This window comes from Mirounga angustirostris, unplaced genomic scaffold, assembly GCF_029215605.1.
Source record: "Mirounga angustirostris isolate CCGP_5_RB_7025 unplaced genomic scaffold, mMirAng1.0.hap1 SCAF_1, whole genome shotgun sequence".
NCBI lineage: Eukaryota > Metazoa > Chordata > Mammalia > Carnivora > Phocidae > Mirounga > Mirounga angustirostris.
Genome location: NW_026991709.1, coordinates 189,580,042 through 189,594,261, shown reverse-complemented (window position 1 = coordinate 189,594,261; position 14,220 = coordinate 189,580,042). Strand labels below are relative to the sequence as shown.

Genomic DNA, 14,220 nt, shown 5'->3' with positions numbered 1-14,220 from the left:
TAATACCTAGGTATAGGAAGCAGAACAGCTGTTTCTATTTACTGCTAACAGATGTAACCTACCTCCAACTATACTGAGGATTTCGTATCACTGTCATTGTTTCAGTTTATTATAATAGCTTTTTATATATGAAAGATATAAAACGTAAGATCACTAATGTGTTCTAATAAGAAAGGGCAGACTACTTGGTTTTAATTAAAGTTCTCTGGGAGTTCTGTTAGGGGCTTATAATCGGAGTTTTCATCGAAGAGCCAAGTGTGGTGCTCCTTAGCTTTAATCCAGCCTTGGGAACAGGTATTTGCATAGACTCCTACCCACAGAGCCATTTTGAGAAAACTCAAGAGAATGTATTTCTCCTTACCTAAGTTCTTCTGTCCTTCCTCATTCTTTGAAATAGTTACTATCCTGCCAGTAGAGGTGTAGCTAAGGGAAATGCAGTTTATATTGAGCAGGGCAAATAAAAAAAATTAAGGCTCGATCAGTAGTTTTCCAGGAACTAAGTGTTGAGAAGAGAGAAGCTGGATACTGTTCACCTGCTTCTTACTCTAATTCTCATTTCTTTTCCTACCTTTTCCTTATCCAGGAACCACCCTGACAGTATATCAATACATTTCAGTATATAATATGATATAACAAGCGTTACTGAAGACCCGCCATGCACACAGAATTCTTCTAAGTGCTGTGGTGATCACAGTGATGAATAAGTTGTCCTTACCCCTCAAAGGAATCATATACACCAGTACGGGAACACTCTGAATGGAGAGACCAACTGCAACCAGAAGAGTAGGAGAGGGTGCATGGAGGATACATATTTGGGTTTGACCTTAAAGAATGATTAGGGTTTCAAAAGGTAAAGAGACAGGATCAGGTTGGGTGACAGCAAATGTTAAGAGCATGTGGGGTGTTCAGCAACCAGAGTGTCTATGGCAAAGGGAAGGAGTGGAAGGAGTCATGGAGGGAGAGGTGTCTAAGGTCAGATCCAGAAAGGCCAAGGGTGTCCAGTGACCACCAACTCTGTAGGGCTTGGGCGGTGGCAAATCTGATGGCTTCATGGATCTAGGATGTCTAAGATCGAAAGTGAAAACTTAAAAGTTCAAATATTGATCATTTAAAAATAACAGCAAATGTTAAGAGTTCCCAGCAACAGAAGACTTAAATGTAGTTGAAATTTGCAACATCAGCTTTATTTGGCTATGTACTACTACTCAGTTTTAAAGAGAAGGTCGAACCATCTCAGTGGACTTCAACCTTTTGAGGGAGAAACAGCATCCTCTGTTCATATAAAACATATAAACACTGGCATCCCAAAATATACGTGAAACTGAAAAAAAGGGAGAACAGACTGTTCTGTTTGAAGTAATAGAATAGACTGACAACTGTATAAAAATCAGCGCATTAGACAATTTTAAATGTTCTTTCCAGTTACCTCCCAAACTTTATTTCAATGAATGGAAATTCTAAATAGAAGTATCACCATCTTACCAATTTTAAAGCACCCATATTTTCCTTCACTTCTTCCCCCCAAAGAAGTACACCACACCACAAACTGAGACCAGCTTAAAGGAGTTTAACAATGCAAGGAATCAGAAATTGCCGAGAGAAGGAAATGAATGTTTACTACATGTGTTCTACGTGCCAGGTACTATTTTAGATCTCTGTGAACAATTCAAAGTCCAATGAAGTCTGCGGCTGCCTACTGGCAATAGCTGGGCAATGTCTTTTCACATGGGACTTAGAAGTTCAAAGTTCAATGATAGCTCTACTGAGACCCAAATGCATTAGCCCCTGAAGATCTCATGGTCTAGTTAGGGTACAGAGTTGGTTGTAGCGATACATAAATAATAGGGCCATTACGTGATAAATGCCAAACAGACTTCTGTGTAAGTGCTGTTGTAAGATACGTTTGTGATTTACTATATATATTTCATTCCACTGAATTTATTTCTGTGAGTCCAAATAAAGACTCTAAAGTACTTGTATATCCAAGTAAGAAACTCTACAATTTAAGGGAAAAAAAATTACAAAAATCAGGAATGCTAGAGATACCAGCCTTCCCCACTGGGGGCTGTTCCTTGTAATTATTACTGGATGACTTAATCAAAGCCAAATGACTTCATAAAGTTTCATGACATATTTTAATTGCTAACAAGGAATTCTTCCATATTAAAACGTTCTAGAATGCTCCATTAATAAACATTCCTAAATTATTATAAAGTTTATAATGGGGACTATATAAGTCCCATAACATACATATTGCATTGTACTTTGTAGATGTTTAAAATTATTTTATTCTGGGGCGCCTGGGTGGCTCAGATGGTTAAGCATCTGCCTTCGGCTCAGGTCATGATCCCAAGGTCCTGGGATCGAGTCCCACATCGGGCTCCCGGCTCGGCGGGGAGCCTGCTTCTCCCTCTGACCCTCGCCCCTCTCATGCTGTTTCTCTCTCGCTCGCTCTCTAAAAATAAATAAAAAATAAAAAATCTTAAAAAAAAATTATTTTATTCTGAATAACTGAAATAACTAAGTGCCAGAATAAAAATAAAAGACAGTAAGAGGGGGGCGCCTGGGTGGCTCAGTTGGTTAAGGGTCCAACTCTTGATTTTGGCTTGGGTCATGATCTCAGGGTTGTGAGATGGAGCCATGTGTCGGGCTCCATGCTCAGTGCAGAGTCTGCTTGAGATTCTCTCCCTTTTCCTCTCCCTCTGCCCTTCCCCCTGCTTGTGCTCGCTCTCTCTCAAATAAATAAATCTTTAAAAAAAAAAATACAGTGCGAAGAAAAGAGAACCAAACCAGATCAAACACTTCTCCTGACAATAAAAAGTGAGCTATATATCAATGACATTGAAGAAGCCAACTCTGCCATATCAAAGAAGTAAGGGCATTTGGAAGATATGTGATTTGCTACGAGTCATCTTTAATCATCCCTGGTAGTGAAGGAGAACATGGGCAGCAGTAAACAGCAAAGGCCTACATCTTATACCTTAAGCACTGGAAATCTACATGCTTTCTCTATTTTTCCCAGGGCCTGTTTATTCACAGATGAACCTTCCTGTCCATCTGTTGTTCTACACTTGGCCTGGTCACCTGTGAGTCCCTTCAAACAAAAGCTCTGAAGCTGGGAGTTCCTACAATTGTCTTTTAAATAAGTCGCTAGCATCCATAAACATGATTCTTTTCATGTTTATGTTGATCACTTTCTTCCAGACAGAGAACCTGCATGAGTCAGTAGTCAAAAAAAGCTTTCCCATCTCTCTTCAGGGACTAGTACCATGAAAACTTCACAGGGAAAAGAGACATGCCCAACTTGTCACCAAATGTTTTAGAAGAACAGGGGCACCTGGGTGGCTCAGTCGGTTAAGTGTCTGCCTACAGCTCAGGTCATGATCCCAGGGTCTTGGGACCGAGCCACACGTGGAACACACTTCTCCCTCTCCCTCTGCCCCTCCACCTGCTCTCATTTTTTTCCCTCTCTCTCTCAAATAAATAAAATCTTTTAAAAAATGTTTTAGAAGAACAATCTAAAAATTAAATATCCCAGCACTCTTATTTAGAGATATAAAAATTATAAACTGACTATGCAGTTACCATTGGCATTATGAATTTAATCCTTGTAATTACTCAACAAATAGGTATAAATATCACCCCCATTGTACAAATGAGGTTGTGACACACAGAGGGCTCAGCATCTCACCCAGGGTCTTCAAGCTAAGACATGGCAAAGCCAGGGACTCCAAGGCTGCAAGCTGACCCATCACAGGACTCTGACTTATGCCCTGATTGTGTTTAGGGCAATAATTTAACTGTACAGCGCTCTAACAGATGTATGACCTTTAATTATGATTTTACAGAGTAAGAACACTTCCAAATATTTGCATATGTGCAATTTTTCTTTTGCTAGTATTGTGTTTTAGCTTTCAGAATGTACCTAGGTTATCTAAAGAGTACTGCCAAGATACTTTAGATAAGTAAAATGAACCAAACTTAACAACCAGAAAGAAAAGATTTCTCAAAAAACATTTAATTAATAGATAAAGAATATGGCATCTGATTTATATACCTACCACATGTGTTATCTAAATCTTCTACATAAAACCTATTTTAAGGCATGCAAATTTAATATATTATGAAAGACACTATGCAAAGCATCTTAAAGTGCTCTCCTTACTAGTGCATGTAACAAAATATACTGATTATGCAAGTACATTTAATTGGATATAATTAAAATAATGAGATTTAAATACTGATGATTTTAAAAAGAAAAAATAGCAGTTGGAATTAGCCATGAGATACATTCAAAATGTTAATGAAACTTGCACTGTCATGACTACTTTAGTACTCGATACTCCTACTAGTTTAAAAAAGAGCAACACCTGGCCATTTTTGCCAGGTTCTAAACACATAGTTTAGAGATGTGACATAAAATATTTTATTGGATAATAGAATACTTGGCTCTTGGATAATACCGTTTTTTACACATCACTTAAAGAGATACATAGCAACCACTATTTTCTTCAAAGAAAGGCATCAAAATGACCAAAAAAGGTAACAAATTTTCCACAGGAAGAGTTGTGCTTGGTTAAATGGACACAATCTCAAAAGCTCTTGCCAATGTCATTCTAATGTAAAGATATCAAATTTAGGTATTCTCTTAACTCTGGTGGCTTTAAAGTGGCTGAAGATGACAGATGGCACGTGAAAAGAACAGGTCTGCAGCTGTGAGGCCATATTCCCTTCACTTGGTATAAAGTTTCAAAGAGGTCTACTGTCCCCAACGTTACTCAAGAAGAGACAGGAGCAAAATTCAATAGGGTAGAAGGGCCTGAAACTTCTATTAAATTTCTCTTCTGACCTCTTTGTCTAGCTCACTAGCAACAATACAGAAAAGGTGATACATGGAAGACTTTTATTAAATTACCTTGAGGCTAAAGCTTTGTTTTGTGGGGTGGGTATGTTTCAATTTTCCATTTTACAGAAATGGAAGATTAAGCTTTAAGATCCACATGGACCTAAACCTCCTAAAATTTCTTAGGAAAAAACCCAACATCAACGATTAACTCTGACAATTAAAACAAAAGAAAACAAGCTCATATTACCATTTACCGAAGAGGAAATTGAGACAGAAGTTAAGTGCCTGGTCCTAAGGGATATAACTAGGGGATACAGCAAAAGGATAAGAGAAAAATTCTGGAATGAGCATCATAAATCTTAGATGGAATTCTAGGTTAAAATCATTAAATTCTACTCAGATATAAATTCAAATTCAGAATATTGGAATGAGGACATCACAAAGGATCAGTTAAAATTTGAAAGGACTAGGGACCCTTTCAGGGGTCTCTCTCTCTCTCTTTTTTAAAGAATTTACCTTATGAGATTCCAAATGAAAGTAGTACTCCAAATAGCTAAAGTCTCAAAATGTGAACCCTTCTGACAATAATATTTCCCAGGACCTGCACGCTAAGCATCCCCAACCTCTACAAATAGCACATGATGCCCACCACCAGCTTCATAATGCTTTCATCCCATATCCTGAAAAAGCACTGGTTGAGATGAGTGAAAATGAGAAAAATAATGTCAATTCACTAGAGGCATTAACAGTACAAAATGTCTCTCAGAATTCATCGAAATAATGACAAAATCAGGATAGAGAAAGGAATTAATGCAGCTCAACAATACTCAGTAAAATGAATGCAATTCCTGTCAAAAAATGTAATATTCCAAAATCATTTAGTGTGATTGGCAGCATCAAATATAGCAAAATGGATTTCTATTTCAAGATGCAGTTGGTTCTTTTCCAAGAGCTCAGGTTCATGGTGTTCCTCCCGTGCACCAGATGTCTGCCCCCAGGCTTTGAAACACCTAACAGCCCACATAGGGGAGCCACCGGCTTCCCACTGCCTTGTACCCATAGCCTGGTACGGAAGAGATCACAAAAGGAAAGAATTCCCCAAATCTGCAGTGTATTAAATCATTTAACTGCAGGTCAAACAGTGAGACACAGGTACACCAAAATACTTTGGAAATGAAAACTACAACTAATGCTAAGAAATAAGTAAAAGTGAGTTTATTTTTTATTTTTTTATTTTATTTTTTTAAAGATTTATTTGAGAGAGAGAGAATGAGAGAGAGAGAGCACATGAGAGAGGGAAGGGTCAGAGGGAGAAGCAGACCCCCCGCTGAGCAGGGAGCCCGATGTGGGACTCGATCCCGGGACTCCAGGATCATGATCTGAGCCGAAGGCAGTCGCTTAACCAACTGAGCCACCCAGGCGCCCTGAGTTTATTTTTTAAAAAGTAAGGGAGGGGATTTTATTTTGTAGGTTGACACCAAAAGAGAAGTAAGAGACAACTGTGTTACTTTACTGCTAATACACTATGCATTAGTACAGTAAACATTCCCTTTTCTCTACACCCAGAATGTAATGTGTTTGGATAACTGATGGTCAGGTTATGAAGCTCTGAAGAAAGAGGAACATCTCAGAATGAAAGACCTTTCCTTCCCAGAGCTTTAATGATAGCACCGTATTTATTACAGGAAGCCCCTAGTAAAAACACAGAAGGCTTAGCACTTTTGTCTTATACAGGATTCAAATAAAATATCCCTACCACATATGTATGTATATATAGTATGTATAGAAAGATAATATTTTCAAGTATGTCAGCATGGCATGGTGGTGCAGAGCACAGGTTCCATATTTAAACTGTAAGTCTGAATTCTAGCTCTATTTTTTTTAAGATTTTATTTTTTCTTATTTATTTGTCAGAGAGAGAGAGAAAGAGAAAGAGCAAGCACAAGCATGGGGAGTGGCAGGCAAATGGAGAAGCAAGCTCCCCGCTGAGCAGGGAGCCTGATGTGGGACTCGATCCTGGGACCCTGAGATCATGACCTGAGCCGAAGGCAGATCCTTAACCGATTGAGCCACCCAGGCGTCCCTGAATTCTAGCTCTAAGAGTTAGTAGGTCTATAACCTGCGGCAAATTCCTTAACCTTTCCGGACTTCAGTTTCCGTAATGGTAAAACAGAGGCAATAATTATGACTACTATATAGGTTCGTTCTGAGGATTAATTCAGCTAAAACAAAGTGCTTGGGACAATGTCCAGTATATAGTAAGTGCTTAATAAATGTGAGCCTTGGGGCGCCTGGGTGGCTCAGTTGGTTGGGTGACTGCCTTCGGCTCAGGTCATGATCCTGGAGTCCCTGGATCGAGTCCCGCATCGGGCTCCCTGCTCAGCGGGGGGTCTGCTTCTCCCTCTGACCCTCCTCCCTCTCATGTCTCTGTCTCTCATTCTCTCTGTCTCAAATAAATAAATAAAATCTTTAAAAAATAAATAAATAAATAAATGTGAGCCTTTATTACGTCATGTTAATTTTCTCATTTAATTCTTATGACACAGCTGTGAGGTAGATATTATTACTCTCAACCCACGGGCGAGCAGAGTTAAGTAATTTGCCCAAAGTCACACAGAGGTAAAACAGGACTTGACAATGGATCTGTCCAGGTCCAAGATTATGCTCATAATTCCACCTAATACTTCCCATGTTACCTACAGGTCCTGCTCTTATATCATCATAACATTTATCAAGATGCATTTAAATTGCCTTTTAACTGATTTTTCACACTCAGAATAAACTCTTGTGAGGACAGAGACTGGGTCCTGTTCACTCATTTCAGTCCATTAGTCCCCACTGCCCACTCACCCACATTTCAGAGCTTTTGTGCCAGGCACTGTTAGGTCCTGGCATATTACACTGAGTAGAACCCACGGGTCCCTGTGTTCGTGGAACTCAAAATCTACCCCCAAAGACTGATAACCCAAGCGCACAGAATTATAAACTGGTACAGTTATAAAGAAGGAAGAACAGGGTGTTAGAAAAGATCATAAAAGATGAAACTCATTTAGTGGGGTAAAATCCAAAAAGGCCTTTCTGAAGGGACACATAAACTGATGAGAAGACTTATTAGGAGCTAGCAAGGCAAAGAAATGGGGATACAAACCACTTGTGCATAGGACCCTAAGAAAAGACTTCATCTGATGTGTGAGGAAGGGAAAGCCAAAAAGGCCAGAAAGGTATCTGAGCTCACAAATGGTGAGCTCAGGGCAGAGATGAGATATGATGAGAAGGGAGAGATGACAGACCGGAACACACAGGACCATCAAGAACTGGAGAGAGTTTATCCTCGGTACAATGGGAATTCCACTTGGTTTTTAGAAAGATCATGCTAGCTGCAATGTGGAGACTAAATTGAAAAAGACAGGAGAAGAATCTGGGAAATCCACTGGGATGCTCAACAGCAGATGGGCCCTGTGATGGCAGTCTGGGACCAGAAGGGAAGAAGTGGCGGTAGGAAAAAGTGTACAGGTCCAATGTGTATTGACCTCCCACCCCTAACATGCTGCATGATAAGAACAGGGATTCAGTAATTTGTGGACTGACTGACTGATTTCTCAGGCAGGGCGGCTGCTGGTTCTAAGGCATCCACTAACCCACAGACACATGACCTCCCCCTGAGCAGTATCACCATCTAGTGGAAGTGAGAGACACAGGAAGATATTGAAGAAATGATGATTACATTGATAATCCAGCTGGCAAGACTCCACTTGTGAAAACCTCTTGATGTGTAAATGTATCTTTGTGAAACAAAATGCCTCTCCCATTCTGACAATGGAAAATTTAAGAAGCCAGATATCTTTCTGCTATATGACTTCCCAAGCTTGTTAGAGAAATGTATTATTTAAAATAGCCCGGAGCTATGCTGCTAGAAACACAGTAAAACACTAAGGGTACTGAAAGAAAGTCCTTTTATTTAAAAAAAGCTGTAGTTAGAAAGACAGTCTACACTCATTATTCTACGTTCTTTCTTATAAAAATATGGTCTCTGTTATTACTTCCTAAAATGGCAAAATATTTTGATTATCTATTAGCAACAAATTCAAATTCAGAGTCAATATTTTTCCTTAGAATCTGCTAAATTGGGTGCCTGGGTGGCTCAGTCAGTTAAGAGTCTGCCTTCGGCTCAGGTCACGATCCCAGGGTCTTGGGATGGAGCCCTGCATCAGGCTCTGCCTGCTTCTCCCTCTCCCACTCCCCCTGCTCGTGTTCCCTCTCTTGCTGTGTCTCTGTCTGTCAAATAAATAAACAAAATCTTAAAAAAAAAAAAAGAGTCTGCTAAATTCACAAAGTCAAGACAGTGAATGTCTTCCCCATGTTATTTAATAATTTTGACCTTTTGTCCATAAGACATTTATTTTGCTAAAACTATAAAACTAAAGCCATTTGAAAATGCTTGTCCACGTGGTTATGACAAGAGAATCTATGACTATAATCAAATGAATTCAAAATCTAATAAATAATCCTATCACCCCTGAAAATGTTTTCCCATCCTTAAGTTGGCCAAGATGTTCATTAATAATAGGATAATGAAGGTGTAGTCAGGCTTACTTATATCAGATGCTCTCTTGCTGAGACGAAGTTAAACCTAACATACCTGTCAATTTCTCAATAATTAAAGCTTTAGTTATTATTAACTTAGTTAAAACAGTATCTTGCCTAGGCTAGGGTGATAAGCTCAAGTATTTGTGGGCACAAATAAAGCTTAATTTTGCATAGGCACAGAATGCTCAACAGCAAGAGTCTCCTCCAAGGTTAAGCCGAGCGTCCTGCACAGCTTTGATCAGAAGGCCAACTACCAGTGCCCCTGCCGCAGCTTCTAAAGAATCTCAAAGCACAGGTGGTAGAGATCAGAAGAAAAGGCACTGCAGTGGATTTCAATATAAGGAACTTAATAAGTTTAAAAATAAAATTCAGTTTGCCTCCTTCCATTTGGTAGGAAACAACTTTCTCCTACATTGGAAATAAGGCTTTATGTGATATTCTCTGTACCTTTAGAATGCCTTTAGGGTCTTGAAAATGCTTTTTCTGCAGAACCAGGGAAAGATACATAAGAGCATCAAATAGTGTTTTTGTGCTGTTACTGTAAGAACTGGTTTAAAGAATTATGGTAACCATGGCAGATGATACTAGAAAATCTTGGAAGTTTACTGAGGTTTAAAGTTGAATAAAATGAAGGTATATATTGTTCCATCTGTCCTTTCTCACTCAAGAAAACAAGATTGTATATTATCATCTAAAATTTGTATTTTTCCAGCCTACGCACAAATCACTAATAACTTAATGTGCAAAAACAAAGACAAATGAATAACCTCAAATTTATGTTTTTCTCATTTTATTAAGAAAGTTCTTCCTTCCTCTCAGTTAGTTACCAATGTAACTAGTACAAAATTACCTTCATTAATAGAAAAATCATTTATTCCAGTGGGAAAATAAAAGACTAAGCTTAGGGGGGGTGGAGCAAGATGGCGGAGGAGTAGGAGACCTGGATTTCATCTCCTCTCAGGAATTCAGCTGGATAGGGATCAAACCATTCTGAACACCTACAAACTCAACTCAAACTCTCTCATCAGAAAAGCAACTACTTTCTGGAAGGTAGGACGTGTGGAGAAGTGAATCTGAGGCGATATTTGGGAGGATAGATAGCGGGGGAGGGGCCTCCGTCGGCCGCTTCTCGCAAGTGATAGAGCCGGGGAGCACAAAATCGGAACTTTTAAAAGTCTGCTCTGCTGAGGGACGTCACTCCAGTGGCTAAGTGGGGGGTGGAACCCTCACGGGACAGTGTGGTCTCAGGACCCTCGGGGTCACAGAAAGATCAGGAGTGCCTGAGTGCGGCAGAGCTCCCAGGTAATGGAGCAGGGAAGCCAGCTGCAGAGGCGGAGCCCAGGCGCGGGCTCTCAGCTCCGGGTTGCCATAAACCGTGATCCGCGGCACAGTCGGGCCACTGCTCCTCCAGCAGGGACCCAACAAGCGGCAGATCCGGGGAGACTCACCTTCCTCCCCCGGGAGGAGCGGCGCGGGAGCGCACTGCAGGGATCTGCTGGGTTTGGAGACTCCACCCGGGGTCGGGTGCCAGAGATAGAAACGCGCGGTCACAGGCCGGGTGAGCACGGAGTGTGGCCAGAGACCGGGGAGACGGGAGCGACTGACGGCTTTTCTCTGGGGGCTCACTGAGGAGCGGGGCCCCGAGTTCTCGGCTCCTCCGGGGTGGAGATGGGGAGGCCACCATGTTCACTCTCCGCCTCCAAAGCTGTAAGGAAAGCTTGCAGGGAACAAAAGCTCCGGAGAGCAACCCGCAACCCGAGCAGATTACTTAGCCGGGAGGGGCCAAGGGCGGGGCAATTCCGCCTCCGCAAAGACTTTTGGAAACTACTGCAACAGGCCCCTCCCCCAGAAGATCAGCGAGAACAGCCAGCCAAGACCAAGTTTACCGATCAATGAGAACGGCAGAATTCCAGCACTAGGGGAATACTGCACATAGAATTCGTGGCTTTTTTACCATGATTCTTTAGTCTTTCAAATTTAATTTTTTTTTAACTGTCTTTTTTTTTTTTAATTTTTCTTTTTCCCTTTTTCAACCAACATCTTATCAATCCCTATTTTAAAAAACATTTTTATTTTTCATTTTTAGAGTCATATTCTATCCCTTCATAGTAGTTACCCATATTTTTGACATATATATATAAGTTCTCTCTTTAAAATTCTGAGATAGGTTCTTCTAACAGATCAAAATATACCCTAAATCTCTAGTATATGTTTTTTTTCTACTCCCCTGCCTGATCACATTCTCTCCCTTTTTTTTTCTTTTTTCTTTTTTTAAATCCTCTTTTTCTTTTCAAACAACTTCTTATCAATTCCTTTTATAAAATTTTTTATAATTTCCATCTTTACAGTCATATTCCATCCCTTCATCATATCAACTCTTATTTTTGTACATATATAAGTTTTTCTTTCTTTAAAATTTTGGGAGGCACTTTCTTCAAACAGACCAAAATACACCCAAAATCTAGTGGGTGGCACTGATCTATATACCAGCCTGATCATATTTGATCACATTCTGGGTTTTTTTTGTTTTGTTCTGTTTTTGTTTTTACCTTTATCTTTTTCTTTTTCTTTTTTCTCTCTTTCCCTTTCTTTTCCCACTGCTTCAGGTCTTTTCTGATTTGTTTAGAATATATTTTCTGGGAATGTTGTTACCCTGTTAGCATTTCGTTCTCTCATTAATCTATTCTCCTCTGCACAAAATGACAAGACGGAAAAAATCACCCCAACAAAAAGAACAAGAGGTAGTACCGACTGCCAGGGACCTACTCAATACAGACATTAGTACGATGTCAGATCTAGAGTTCAGAATCATCACTTTAAAGATACTAGCTGGGCTTGAAAAAAGCATGGAAGTTATTAGAGAAACCCTTTCTGGAGAAGTAAAAGAACTAAAATCTAAACAAGTAGAAATCAAAAAGGCTATTAATGAGGTGCAATCAAAAATGGGGGCGCTAACTGCTAGAATAAATGAGGCAGAAGAGAGAATCAGTAATATAGAAGATGAAATGATGGAAAATAAAGAAGCTGAGAAAAAGAGAGATAAACAACTACTGGATCACGAGGGCAGAATTTGAGAGATAAGCGATACCATAAGACGAAACAACATTAGAATAATTGGGATCCCAGAAGAAGAAGAAAGAGAGAGAGGGGCAGAAGGTATAATGGAGAAAATTATAGCAGAGAACTTCCCTAATTTGGGGAAGGAAACAGGCATCAAAATCCAGGAAGCACAGAGAACCCTTCTCAAAATCAGTAAAAATAGGTCAACACCCTGACATCTAATAGTAAAACTTACAAGTCTCAGAGACAAAGTGAAAATCCTGAAAGCAGCTCGGGAGAAGAGAGATGTAACCTACAATGGTAGAAACATTAGATTGGCAACAGACCTATCCACGGAGACCTGGCAGGCCTCAGAAAGGACTGGCAGGATATATTCAGAGCACTAAATGAGAAAAATATGCAGCCAAGAAAACTATATCCAGCTAGGCTGTCATTGAAAATAGAAGGACAAATAAAAGGTTCCAGGACAAACAAAAACTAAAGGAATTTGCAAACACAAAACCAGCGCTACAAGAAATCTTGAAAGGGGTCCTCTAAGCAAAGAGAGACCCTAAAAGCAACATAGACCAGAAAGGAACACAGACAATATACAGTAACAGTGACCTTATAGGCAATACAATGGCACTAAATTCATATCTTTTAGTAGTTACCGTGAATGTAAATGGGCTAAATGCCCCAATCAAAAGACACAGGCTATCAGATTGGATAAAAAAACAAGACCCATCGATATGCTGTCTGCAAGAGACTCATTTTAGAACCAAAGACACCCCCAGATTGAAAGTGAGGGGGTGGAAAACCATTTACCATGCTAATGGACACCAAAAGAAGGCCGGGGTGGCAGTCCTTATATCAGACAAATTAGATTTTAAACCAAAGACTGTAATAAGAGATGAGGAAGGACACTATATCCAACTTAAAGGGTCTATCCAACAAGAAGATCTAACAATTGTAAATATCTATGCCCCTAACATGGGAGCAGCCAATTATATAAGGCAATTAATAACAAAAGCAAAGAAACACATCGACAACAATACAATAATAGTGGGGGACTTTAACACCCCCCTCATTGAAATGGACAGATCGTCTAAGCAAAAGATCAACAAGGAAATAAAGACTTTAAATGACACACTGGACCAAATGGACTTCACAGACCTATTCAGAACATTCCATCCCAAAGCAACGGAATACACATTCTTCTCTAGTGCCCATGGAACATTCTCCAGAATCGATCACATCCTAGGTCATAAATCAGGTCTCAACCGGTACCAAAAGATTGGGATCATTCCCTGCCTATTTTCAGACCACAATGCTTTGAAACTAGAACTCAATCACAAGAGGAAAGTCGGAAAGAACTCAAATACATGGAGGCTAAAGAGCATCCTACTGAAGAATGAATGGGTCAACCAGGAAATTAAAGAAGAATTAAAAAAATTCATGGAAACCAATGAAAATGAAAACACAACTATTCAAAATCTTTGGGGTGCAGCAAAGGCTGTCCTAAGAGGAAAGTATAAAGCAATACAAGCCTTTCTCAAGAAACAAGAAGGCTCTCAAATACACAACCTAACCCTACACCTAAAGGACCTGGAGAAAGAACAGCAAATAGAGCCTAAACCCAGCAGGAGAAGAGAAATAATAAAGATCAGAGCAGAAATCAATGAAATAGAAACCAAAAGAACAGTAGAACAGATCAACGAAACTAGGAGCTGGTTCTTTGAAAGAATTAA

At 39.8% G+C, this 14,220-nt stretch overlaps 1 protein-coding gene across 13 annotated transcripts in view; it reads right to left on the bottom strand.

Moving 5' to 3' along the window:
- Window positions 1-14,220, bottom strand: part of CFAP20DC (CFAP20 domain containing) — a 270,624-nt gene that overhangs the window by 238,995 nt on the left and 17,409 nt on the right. The gene's annotated exons all lie outside the window — the stretch shown is intronic.